The sequence below is a fragment of the Euleptes europaea genome, chromosome 5, assembly GCF_029931775.1.
Source record: "Euleptes europaea isolate rEulEur1 chromosome 5, rEulEur1.hap1, whole genome shotgun sequence".
In the NCBI taxonomy this organism is placed as follows: domain Eukaryota; kingdom Metazoa; phylum Chordata; class Lepidosauria; order Squamata; family Sphaerodactylidae; genus Euleptes; species Euleptes europaea.
The window spans coordinates 9,573,771-9,587,299 of NC_079316.1; positions in this window are offsets into that span (position 1 = coordinate 9,573,771).

A 13,529-nucleotide genomic window follows, 5' to 3' on the forward strand; every position below is an offset into this window, starting at 1 on the left:
GTCCCAGGTTCAATCCCCAGCATCTCCAGTTAAAGGGACTAGGCGGGTAAGTTATGTGAAAGACCTCTGCCTGAGACCCTGGAGAGCCGCTGCTGGTCTGAGTAGACAATACTGACTTTGATTGACCAAGGGTCTGGTTCAGTATAAGGCAGCTTCATGTGTTTTAGGGGAGGGGGCATGGCTCAGTGGTAGAGAGAAATTAATGTGAGGTTTTAATTAACTAACTAACTAATTAATTAATTAATGTGAAATTATGGGGAGGGGCTGTGGCTCAGTAGAACGCAGCTACATGTGTTCAAGTGTTCAATATGCAGTGATGTTGGTCTCCCGGAGCAATAAGGGGAGTCTCAGAAAGAGATGGAGGAGAGATTTAAGGGTCTCCACTCGGGAGAAAGGCAGCTGTAAATCAATAGTTCAGTATAAGGCAGCTTCCTGTGTTCAATGTGATAGATTATAGGATTCACAACATTGGCTTGGGCAAGCCTCTCTCGTTCACCCTTGCATCAGAAATAGGGGGATAATACTCAGTGGAATTGTTCACTATAATAGTTAATTGTTATTTATCACTGAGCAACATCAAGGAGGTTGACTGTGTGTTGACAGAAGAACCATCATCGTACATCAGTGATGATGACAGAAGTTATAGGTTCCATCCTTTCATGGGTTGCAATTACAGTGAGGTACAATCTGATCTTGCAAAAAGGGCAACATTACAACATTAATTACTAATAAAATTACATCAAGAAAAGCCAACACAAGTTTCTAAAGAGTGTGTCCTGGTGAGCTGTTATTGGCTTATCTTCTACATCTTTCAACAGTAATTGTTCATCATTTATAGTGTCATGGCCATATCAGCCACTTTCACTTTTACAACTGAGTGATTCACAAAAGGAATCCTTCCACCCCCTTGGTCTTTTTTTTAATTATCTACTCCAAATTCATCTGAAGGAATCAAGTCTACCTCACAAATCTACTGCAAGTCCTCCCCACAAGGAGTTAACTTCTGGAAGGACAGTAAACTGATACATCTGTGCCCAGCCCACCTTGAACTATTTTGGACTTGTCTTATGACTGGTGTGAGGAGCCATGGGGGCACATAGGCAACCAAGAGAATGGATTGAGTCTATGCCCACCCGGAAATCCAAGCAAAGCAGAACTGAGGACTTTTTATCCTTGCCTGATACTTCTGAGTTCAGTGTTCCCACCAGGAATAGGTTTTCAGTTAATTTTATCTATCTATCTATCTATCTATCTATCTATCTATCTATCTATCTATCTATCTATCTATCTATCTATCTATCCATCCATCCATCCATCCATCCATCCATCCATCCATCCATCCATCCATCCATCCATCCATCGATAGATCTCTTAAAACATATCAAAGAATTAACAACAAAATTAATGATAATTCTAAAATTAAACCATAAAACCCCAATTAAAAGCCTTAGAAACCCAGATGGCACCTACGTTAACCCATAATGCCCAGACTAAGTGGCAGGTTGCCCCCCCAATTAACAAAAATAACATACAAATGAGGGGGGGAATAGGGAGGACAGCAAAAGATGATACCCGGGGCTGTCCTCAGATGTAGGCTTGATGGAAAAACTCTATCTTGCAGGCCCTGCAGAACTCTTTAAGGTCCCACAGGGCCCTGATGTCACCAGACAGAGCATTCCACCAGGCCAGCTCCAGGGCTGAAAAGGCCCTGGCTCTCATCGAGGACAGTCTCACACTCTTAGGGCCAGGGACCACCAGTAGGTTGTTATCTGATGACCGTAAAGATCTTCTGGGGGTATACAGGTGGTCCCGCAGATACAAAGGTCCCGGGCCGTGTAAGGCTTTAAAGGTCAAAACCAGCACCTTGAACTTGATCCGATTGATAGCATACGGACCTGCCTAAACCTCCTGGACTGGACATGGCAACCTGCTATGCAGGCACTTGATTACTGTACTGGCCGCACGCACGCCCCAAACGCTACGGGACGGTCGCTGCGTGCTCTGTTGATACGGACTCGGCCACTCCTGCAAGCGCCGTACAGTTAGCAGCCTGGAAGCAAATGCAGGGGCAGCCTCCGGTGAACCTGAGGGAAGCCATGTTCCTGTGCAAAGCCTGTTCCAGCCGCAGCCATTTCATGGAAAGCATACATCCACGTAGTCAATGCCAGGCACCCCCCCCTTCCCATTGCAACATCAGCTTAATGGGCCATCAGCAGCAATCCTGATATCAAGATGAGTTGTTCTTCCAGCGATCCCCGGACGTTTGCAGAGAACGCATCCATTGTTCCTGAGAAATAATCACTTTAGCAGAGATTTTTCCAGTTCCTCCTGGGTTGCAACAGCCACTGGAATTAGAATAGATTTTCAAATTGTCACTACCCCACCCCGGCAGCTAGCCATTAAGTCTTTTGTCACCTTTTGCCACCTGGGAACCTAGGAGAGGTGAAACCCCTCTCCCCACCCCCAGAAAAACAGTATATCTGGGGTGCCCCCAGACCATTCGCTCTCTCGACTCGACTCTCGACTCTCTCTGATGCCCTGACACCTTAGGTCTTTGCTGGCATCTACGCCGTTACTCTGCTGGTTTGGTTTTGCGTAGCCATTCTGCAATCCCTCCCGCCTTGCTGGTCAAGTCCACGGGAACCCCTACCCCCATCTCGGTTTTACTTTTCAATCTCTTTTAGTCTTCGTGAGTTTGGACACCACCTTGTCTAGAAGGTAAATATTACCACACCAACGACCTCCTGCCACGTTGGCAACTGTGCTTAACTCCTCTCTGTAATTTTCCTAGTTTTCTCTGTATGTGTGTTTGCAACATTGACTTGAACGACAAAGACATAAACACTATTTAATTTGGAATCCCTTGTCTGTCTTTATTCAAAGTCTCATTAAAATGGATTCTGGTATAGTTGAGTGCGACCCCGCTTTATAAATACATAGTTGCCGATTGCTCAGCTAATTTCCCCAATTTAAAGAGCAATTCCGGTAACACGATACTCCAGCTGGAACCAGTGCAGTTGACAGAGCACTGGCTGTACCAGCTGGAGCTGCCAGGTCAGTCTCAAGGGCAGCCCTACATAGAGCGAGTTACAGTAGTCTAGCCTAGAGGCCTTCAATTTGCAAGATCTGAGCAAGGCTGTCAAAGATAGGACATTTTGGAGGACTTTCATTCATAGGGTCGCCAGGAGTCGGAAGCGACTTGACGGCACTTAACACACACACACAGCCTAGAGGTGACCGTCACATGGATCACTGGATAGATCAGGCCAGGAGAGATAAGGCACCAGCTGCCAGGTTCGGTGTAAATGGAAAAACGCTGTTTTGACCACGGCTGCGACCTGGGCTTCCATAGACAGGGAGGCATCCAGGATCACACCAAGACTCTTGACAGTAGGTGCAGATGTTAATGGCACACTGTCAAGAGCAGGGAGCCGGCACCCCATACCCAATCCGGCCCGACCTAGCCACAGGACCTCCATCTTTGCTAGATTCAACTTCAGCCGGCTTTGTCTCAACCAACCATCACGGCATCAAAACACCAGGCCATTGTGTCCAGGGCGTACTGATAACAGCCCAGCCTGAAACTCTGTACCAGCTGGGTGAGAGGGCACATGTAGATGTTAAACAACATAGGGGAGAGGATTGCTCTTTGCGGCACCCCACACACCAAGGGGTGCCACTGCAACGTCACCTCTCCCAGAGCCACCCCCTGTTCCCGACCTCAGAGAAAGGAGCACAGCCATTGAAGTTCTGGACTTAGCCCCTGGAACAGAGAAACTGGTGGCCAATACTGCTTCTGATATCATTGTGTCGGGGAAAGTGAATAAGCCAATCCAATGTGGGCTTTCCCCAGGCTTACATGGGATGGGGAAGGAGGGGACTGATGTAACTGCTGAATTTTCTTGTTTGACGGCTACAACAGTGAGTACTATTTTTAGCCAGTTGAACTCCATCCTCACTAAGTTGGACAATCTTACTGATATAGTGACAAAGTTTACCGTCATCAGTGAAGCCAATACCACCAGCCTATCCCCCTGCCTGTTTTTCCTCTGAGCAGCGACTACAGGCTCATGGTGCATTAAATACTAGTCAACTGGTGCTACAGTCCCACCAGATTTGTCTAATTTTTTTTATTGGATGGTAGGACCCCCTTCTTAAAGGCCCAACTACCAATCAAAGGTTCATCTATTGTCCTGAGATCAGTTGAAACCTTAAACAGCTCCTTTAGGGTAAGAAGATTTTTGCTATCATTTGATGGCCCAGCTATTCCAATTTTGATTATGCACTGAAAAATGTTCTGATCTCCAGGGGTATTTTCCCTTCCCGAGTTTTTAACAATGTTCTACGCACCCCTCTTTTAAGATCAGGGCCTCTAGGGGTGAAAACTGAAGTCATGCTTAAGAGTGGGCTCATTAGCTCAGTCAACCCTGCAGAGTGTGATCTCATTAGTTGGGATCCATTTGGAGTCTAGGGTGGAGGACTCTCCAACTACATATGCTATTGACACAGATTTAATCAATTCCTTTAAAGCTAGGGTTGCCAGGTCCCTCTTCACAACCGGCAGGAGATTTTGGGGGCCAAGCCTGAGGAGGGCGGGGCTCGGGGAGAGGAGGGACTTCAATGCCATAGCGTCCAATTGCCAAATCGGCCATTTTCTCCAGGGGAACTGATCTCTGTAGCCTGGAGATCAGTTGTAATAGCAGGAGATCTCCAGCTACTACCTGGAGGTTGGCAACCCTATTTAAAGCTCTCCTACCCGTGGGAAAAAAATCTATTACTGACAGGCTTGAGCAATTGAGGACTAAATTGTTGGAAATAAATGATCACAACCAGGATCTTATACCACTCTCTCCCACTGTTATTGTAGCTCACACAAAGGCCCCTTTTCTGGCACAAACACCAGCAGAAATGGTTAAGTTGGTGTGTGTGTGTGTGTGTGTGTGTGTGTGTAAAGTGCCTTCAAGTCGCAGCCGACTTATGGAGACCCCTTTTGGGGTTTTCATGGCAAGAGACTAACAGAGGTGGTTTGCCAGTGCCTTCCTCTGCACAGCAACCCTTGTATTTCTTGGTGGTCTCCCATCCAAATACTAACCAGAGCTGACCCTGTTTAGCTTCTGAGATCTGACGAGATCAGGCTAGCCTGGGCCATCCAGGTCAGGGCAGTTAAGTTAGTAGATTAGTAAAAATCAACCTGCCCTATATAAAGATTGCACTTTTCCTCATCATCAAATAAACTCTGGACTCCCTGTAGAATGGCTTTTTAATTGTTATTTAGAAGATCATGAGATTGGTACAGCGGGCCCTCAGCCCGTAGGACATTCAGAGCTTTCCAATTTGACTTCAGCGCCCACATATAAAAATGGATCAATTTTAGTGGATTCTAAAGAGAAGAATAAAATAGAGACACTAAACTGACAATTAGAGACCCAGAGTGAGCATTATTTAAGGTGTATCTCATGGAACCAGGACCCTACGTACTTACAGTTTATAAAATATTATGATATAATCTTTATCCAAGAGACCTGGTTAACATCAAAATTGACATTAAATGGATTCCTCATTTACACACTCAGTGCCACCCCCCCCCAACTACTAAAGGATGCCCTAGTGGGGGGCTGGCATGTTTGATCTCCACATCAGTGAAGTGTGGGGTAGAATTGCTTCCCCCCTTAAGATCTTTAGCACTGGCTTATCTTTTGACTTTCAAAGATCAGGTCATTTTGATAGTGAATGTATATATTCCTCCCCATTCCTCATCCTTTGCTGTGAAAACTGTTGGCCTGACTTGGAAAATTACATCTATGCATAAACATAAGGTGTTTAGTTTAAATCTGTTTGTATTTTCAACAATAATTTACTATTTTTATTTTTTATTTTAATGATCTTTAATATTGTTGATTTGTCTGTTTAAATATTTTGGAAAAAATAAAAAAAATTATTAAAAAAAGAAAAAGAAAATTGCATCTATGAACTTGAAGTTAAATATCCCAAGGCACAAATAATATTGTTAAGAGACTTTAATGCTCACATTCAAAAAAGTAACTTAAAGGTTAGGGGAAATATCTGTGATGATGGTTTTTACAGCCCATTCCTGAGCTGATGGCATAGGGGAACGGTGAGGAAGCAGGGCTTTTTGCCCCATAGGGAACAGCGAGGCTGCGCCTGCTCAAAAGCAGGCACAGCACCACTGTTCCGGGCGCCAGCGTACTGGGCCAAAAGGGGATAGGGAGCCGCCTAGCCAGCAGCTCCTCCCCCGGCCCACCCCTGGCCCATCCCCCTGCACGGGCGCGGCCTCTCTACACCATGGCCTGCGCCACAAAAAGGCCGCACAGGTAAAGGGGCAAGGCGCGGCCCCGTGTCGCTCCTCCGCCGGCGGCCCTGGCCTCCCCGCCAGCGTAAGTGCATGTAATTGCATGATTATATGTACTTACACCGGAGGCGGGGTCACGCCGCCTCCTAAGAGGTTTCAATTTGAAACCTCAGGAATGAGCTGTTATAATGGCAGGAGGAATACAAAAGAGTCCTTAGTTAATAAACGTGGGATAATTCTCAGCCAAATGATTAACAAGTTCAGCTTTGTAATATTAAATGGCAACTTTGACGGAGATAAACATGGAGAATTCACTTATTATAACCATAAGGGTGCAAATGTGATCGATTATATATTAGTATCACCATCTTTTTGTAATAATATATTACACTTTGAAGTAGGGTCACTTCCAGAAAATGATCACCAACCACTTATATTTTGTATTTCTGTATCTGAGGCAACAATACCTCATATTGAAATTACAGGTAATACCCATTTGAGATGGATGTATACTCTTCAAAATGAATTACAACAGGTGCTGGACAATGGGCCACTCTTTGAGATAAGTGGGAAAATTGCTTGAAGCAAAAGATATAGAGACCGGCCTGACACTATATGGAGAGTTAGTTGAATCAAGTAGACCTTTCCTGATTAAGAGCGGTAGAATATCAAATGGAGGAGGGCAATTTAAGAACAACTGGTTTGATAGAGAATGCTCAATTATGAAAAAAACAAGATGTGATATTCGAGTATTTAAGCAAAAACAAACAAGTTGCTTACCCAAATCTTTTTTGAGCTCCGTAATAAATATAAATGTCTACTCAGAGAGAAAAAACTTGCCTCAATAAGAGAATCTTGGCAAGAGCTTGCTTTGGCTTGGGATCAGAAAGATATGACTTGCAGTTTCAGAAGGGAGGGTGCACCATAAGTTAGATTCCTACATATCTAAAGACCAATGGGAAGAACGCTTTTCTAAATTGTTTAATGATAACACCTATGAGGATAGTGTAGTTAAATGCCCTGTGGTGATCTCATTAAACAACTCACCTGAGTGGCTCCCGGTTAGTGAAATAAAATCCCTAATTTCTAAGATGAAAAGTAATAAAGCCCCAGGTGAAAACTTTATCCCCCCTGATTTGCTTAAGGCTTTTCAGGATTGGTGGGCACCTGTTTTAGCCACCCTGTTCATTCATTCATATAGACAGGTCTTGTAGGTTCCCTCAAGAATGGACCTCTTCTATTGTGGTCCCAATTTATAAGAAGGAGGAGCATACCAATCCAGCTAACTATAGACCAATAAGCCTCCTAGATGTAATAGGAAAGCTCTATGCAAAACATCTTCTATTGAAGCTGGAGACATGGGCATTTGAAAATATTTCTCCTTGAATTTTCTCTGTAGTTTTCAGTTTCACCACACAGTGGTTCTCTATGCGACCTTCTGTAAATTCAGCCTTGTTGCTATAAATCACAGGTTGGTTCCCCAGGAGGAAGATTGGGAAGACATTCCCTGTGCTTGAATATTTGCAGAGTGGAATTCTGAAATGTTGCAGAAATTTTGCAGAACTTTCTTTCCTGCCCCCTTTCCAATTATTCTTTTTTTTTTTTTTTAATAAATATTTTTATTGGTTTTTAATAGAAAATGGGATACAGAAGGAAAAAGGGGCAGGGGAATAAAATTAAAAGAAAAGAAAAGATATATATATAGAAAGAGAGATAAATACGTGTATTAATGTTATACAACGTTGGTATATCTAATACCGCCCCCTGATAGGTTGTAATAATACATTAACTTTTTGATAGGTTATATTCGATCTCCATTATGAATCTGCTGTGTCTTATAAAGTTTTGTTATCATTTTTTGGTTTTAATATATTCGTAGAAGGATTTCCATTTATCTCTATTTTGTTTTTGAGTTTCTTTCTGTAGTGTTTCAGTTAATTGTGCCATTGTGATATATTCGTATGCTTTATCAATCCAAGTCTCGATTTGTGGAATTCTATTAGTTTTCCATAGCGATGCTAGAACTATCCTTGCAGCTGTAACTAAGTATTTTAACATGTCTTGTTGGTCCTTGTCGATGCTGTCTGGAGTTTTATTCAGTAGGTATAGTTTAGGGTCATATATAATTTTGTAACCGAGAATGCCTTCTATGTTCTTGTGTATTTTCTTCCAGAATTTCTGGACTGATTTACAAGTCCACCAGCATGATATAAAGTGCCCCTGGCTTTGCAACATTTCCAACATAGACCAGATGTTGAGCTATTCATGTTTTGAATATCACTCGGCGTCAGGTACCATCTATGTAACATTTTCAACCAGTTTTCATGAATCCCTTGGCATAGAGTGAACTTGAGATCCAATTATTCTTTTGACGAGTATAGGTATGGAATTGATCCCAAACCAACTCCAAATTTCTAAAAGAGGAAAATAATCAGACTCTTCTATTTCAGGAGATTGCAGGGTAAAGAAGAATTAAGAGAATTTCTCTTAACAATGGCATGCGATCCAAACACTCAGTGGCTCACACTGGGTTTGTATCCATACCACAGTTTGAATGGTGTGCCACTTAAGGCAATTGAGGCAATTTGTTTTCTAGGTAGGAAGCTGTGATGACTGCTTCTTCCCAGTACTTGTCAGGTAGCTGTGCCAGAAGTATCCATCTTGATTTCTCCAAAAGAAAGCAATTCTTTATTTCTGCTATTCCCTTCTGTTCCGGGGTTTGGGATACTGCAGTTAGCTGGTCATGTCTTTTCCCATGGATTCCCCTCCAGGGTCTGTGCAGTTCACCAGTGGTTTTCTCTGTAGTCTGTTGCCGACCATTGCCACGTATGCTTGCTATCTTTCCAACACTTGGCTTTTCTCACTGAGTAGCTCTTTCATAGTACACCTTGTAACCACTATGCAACAATCTCTATAATACTAATATACTAAACGATACACAAGTATAAAAACAGAGCATCCAATGATGGCTGGTCGCCTATGTTAAATGTCTTTGATGATTTCAATAATGATATGATGCAATATCATCTGGAGAGACCATATTCTTGCCCAGTTATATTTGTAGTAGCTACTGCTTACAGTTCTCTCCGTTCCTTGTTAAACTGATATCCTAACAAGGAACAGAGAGCAATAAGCATTTCTCTGGTGCCATCTCCTGGCATTTCACAGTGCAACCATTCCATACACTTTCAAAGATTTCCCATCTGCCAGACAGAGTTTCACCTTTCTTTCCATCATTAACTTATTTAAAGCAATTTATTTCATTTGTCATACAGCCAATTGTTCCTGGATCAATATGTCATTGATTGGCTGCTGGTCCCTGCAAAGGTTTAATGCCCATTGTTCTCTGATTGCTCTCTGTCTTCAGTCCACCTTTCCCTTCTGTTTCAATGGACATTTTTCTCTTTTTGTGACCTGGGTTTTGTCATAGATCAACAATTACTTTTCTAGGCCTTCGTTTCTTATATACCTTAAAGGCAGAGTGAGTCATCACAATCTTACAAGTCTCTCTCCAGGATTCTTCTGATAATTGACTCAGAATACATTGATGACTTCAGTTTCCCTTTGCTTTGATTACATTTTTTGTGGGGCTATAAGAGATGAGTAGACTTGCAAGGATTAGAAGAACAGTATTTTGATCATCCGTATCCATCCAAGTTCCCTTAGGAGTACAGTTCTTTTCATTATTTCATCTATATGGTATTCTAGATTCTCATTGTCTTCCAGCCTTAAATTATACAACTTCCTTTATAAATTGATTTGACTTTTAAGCTGGTTTGCACATGCTAATCTCATGGTTCCACATACCTGCAACTGTCTGTAGACCTAAAATGTGGATTAGCTTTTTCTCTTTACCCTTTTCATTTTCTTATCCCCTGTTGCTTGGCTATCAACGTTTTCTGGTAGTCTCCCTTTATTTGTTGCTTCCCACAATGCATCCCTAACTATCATTATTCCATCCTTAATTGTTAGCCAAAATGCCAGGTTACGAATTATTATATGGGGGGATTAGCATTCAATAACCAGCACTGAACATAACTTAAGCAGGGATGCAACCTGTGTATACCAAAGTCCATGCCATGACCAGAAAATGAGGCAGAAGCAATGGAATTAGGTTTAAAAGAATTTTACTCAAATTATATGTTCACACACGCATGCAAAATTACACATACACATCACACAACATACAGAGTCTAGGAATGAAAGGTATTAGAGTAGAGACATTTGCCAATGTGGCAGGCCCTTTGAAGATGGGGTAATACTGCACCTGTCCTGAAGCGGAGTTATCCTGGGTTCCATGCAGCTAAAGGAGGGGAAGGGGTATGGATTCCCATGGCTTACCCAGCGAGGCTGGAGAGCTGGGTGGTCTGGAATTGCTACCCAGACTGACAGAGTGACAGCAAGTATGCAAGGGGAAGACCTAAGGTAAGGTATAGATTAAAGGAGACCCCAGTTATACCTCTCTCCGGGGGCGGGGTGGTTGGATTACACCTTTGTGGTTCCCGTGTGAAACAAAAAAGACTAATGGTTGGCTGCCGGGGTGAGGCAACAGGGCAATTGGAACAAACTATTCTATTCCTATTAATTTGCACAATTCTGGGAGGACCGGGAGTTGTTCGTAGATGGGATTAACGAGCTGGAACAAAGACGCGTATGGCTGGATCCAGGGTGCATCGCCTTGCATAGCCGGAGGAGCAATCCTTCGTTAATGCTATCTCGATGCTTTCCAATGGGCCATCAATCATGCAGATGATGCAAGGAGAGGGAGGGGGAAGGAGTGCATGTGTGCCTGGGCAGCTCTTGCAAAATGACAGCTTGCTGGAGACTGGGTCAGAGAAAATGGATTCCCTGTGGTTCTCCCCGAGTGGCTTCTTTTCCCGTGATCTCTCCTTGCCAGTTTCACTGGATGGTGCGGGAGCCTTCCCCATTGAGTTTGGGGCTTGGCACATGTCTGGAACGGTAGTGGCACACATCTGTTGGGGTTGCCATGACCAGTCCGGGAGATTGGCAACCCATTTGCTTACATAATCTCCATTTAATTTATTCACCCCCAGCCTTGGATCTGGATTCCACATGAATGGCATGTTCCTTTTTTCTTTTGCCAATGCTCATTCACAAATGCTTGTGGGTATTTCTCTAATTTGTTTGCCATTTGCCTTTGTTTCAGGGCCCATAACCTGTCAGCAATGTAGCTATTTCGTGGGCAGAGTTATGGAGCCAATTAAAGAGAATAGTTTATTTAGGAACTAACATGACTGGATAGAAAGAATGAGATGTGTTATTCTATTGACTTACTGACTTACATTGTGTAAACTTCCCTGAGTCTCAGTGAAATTAAGTGGAGAAGAGAGTAACAATGTGTGACCCTTGATACCATCTGGAACAGCAATGGGCCAGGTCCATCTTGGCCACTGGTGGGAGGTTTTTTGGCTGGAGCCTGAGGAGGGCAGGGTTTTGGGGGGGAATTCAATGACATAGAGTCCAATTGCCAAAGTGGCCATTTTCTCCAGGGGAACTGATCTGTATCAGCTGGAGATCAGTTGTAATAGCAGGAGATCTCCAGCTAGTACCTAGAGGTTAGGAAATTAGTACAGGAAACAGCTGACACAACCATAGCATAACAAAATTGTATTAACTAACTACAAGCAACAAGTGAAAGATATATACAGTGCCAATGAAATAAAGTATGAACAATATTTATGAAAAAGTTCATATAAATGGTATCCAATATCAATCTGTCAAAAAATGGTATCTTCAAACTGAAGAGTAAAAAGGGATACGATCGTTTCGCAGTCTTCCTCAGTCCCACTTATATCAACAATAGTGCATACACTTGTTCTAAATTCAACATGCATATTTTCACAATTTTCCATAAAGTCCCCATAGGGATACTTAATATAACTGCATATATAACTCTCCAATATTCCCAATTTGGGATATTATATCATTTAATCCTAGCAGTTATTCAGCAATTGTTCAGCTAACTTTTCACAGTATCTACTACAGATACCATTTTTGGATAGATTGATATTGGATACCATTTATATGGACTTCATAAATATTGTGCATACTTTATTTCATTGGCACTGTATATATCTTTCACTTGTTGCTTGTGGTTAGTTAATACAATTTTGTTATGCTATGGTTGTGTCAAAGATAGGACATTTTGGAGGACTTTCATTCATAGGGTTGCCATGAGTCGGAAGTGACTTGACGGCACTTAACACACACACACACATGGTTGTGTCAGCTGTTTCCTGTACTAATTTCCTAACCTTGGTATAAGTACAGAGGTGTTCTTTTTTGTTGAGTACCTGGAGGTTGGCAACCCTATGCACAAGAGAGAAACCTATCAGGGCTGGGTAAGTAGCTTTTGAAAGATGACTGCTGTTCTCTTGTGGTGAGGTTTTAGGTTGCATAAGAGAGAAACAATACTTACATGGCAGAGACTAGGGCAAGCAGACATGAAGTTATATTCTGCTGCCTTCTTCTGATGAGCCATTTGATTGCAAAAGCAATAATTTTAAGAACGGGAAATTAGCCATTAAAGTTACATTCTGCTGCCCTCTTCTGGGGGAAATCTTTGCTGCAAAAGAGACCCCTGTTTTAAATGGTAGACTAGAAAAAGCAACGAGAATATGCAGACAAATATGGAAAAAAAAACAATGTCCCACAGATGGGAAATGCTAAATCTACATTCCAGTTCGAGGGAAAAATAGCCGTTAAAGACTGCACCAACTAGCCAACCATCATGTTAATTTCTTATGCGAGTAAAATGATGCTCAAAATCTTACAAGGAAGACTATTACAATATATTTGATATGAAAAATGCCACGTGTATGAAGCTGAGTTCAGAAAAGGAAGTGGCACCAAAGATCATATTGCTAATTTATGGTGGTTAGTGGAACATACCAGAGAATTTCAGAAGAAAATCAGTTTGTGTTTCATAGATTACAGCAAAGCTTTCGACTGTGTGGATCATGAAAAGTTATTGTTGGTTTTAAAAGAAATGGGCATGTCACAACATCTGATTGTTTTGATGCATAAGCAACCTGTACTCTGGACAAGAGGTTACTGTTAGTACAGAATCATAAAGAAATAGAATGGTTTTCAGTTGGCAAAGGTGTCAGACAAAGATGTATTTTATCACCCTATCTCATCAATCTATTTGCAGAACATTTCAGAAGGAAAGCTGGATTAGATTTGCATGAAAGTGTAA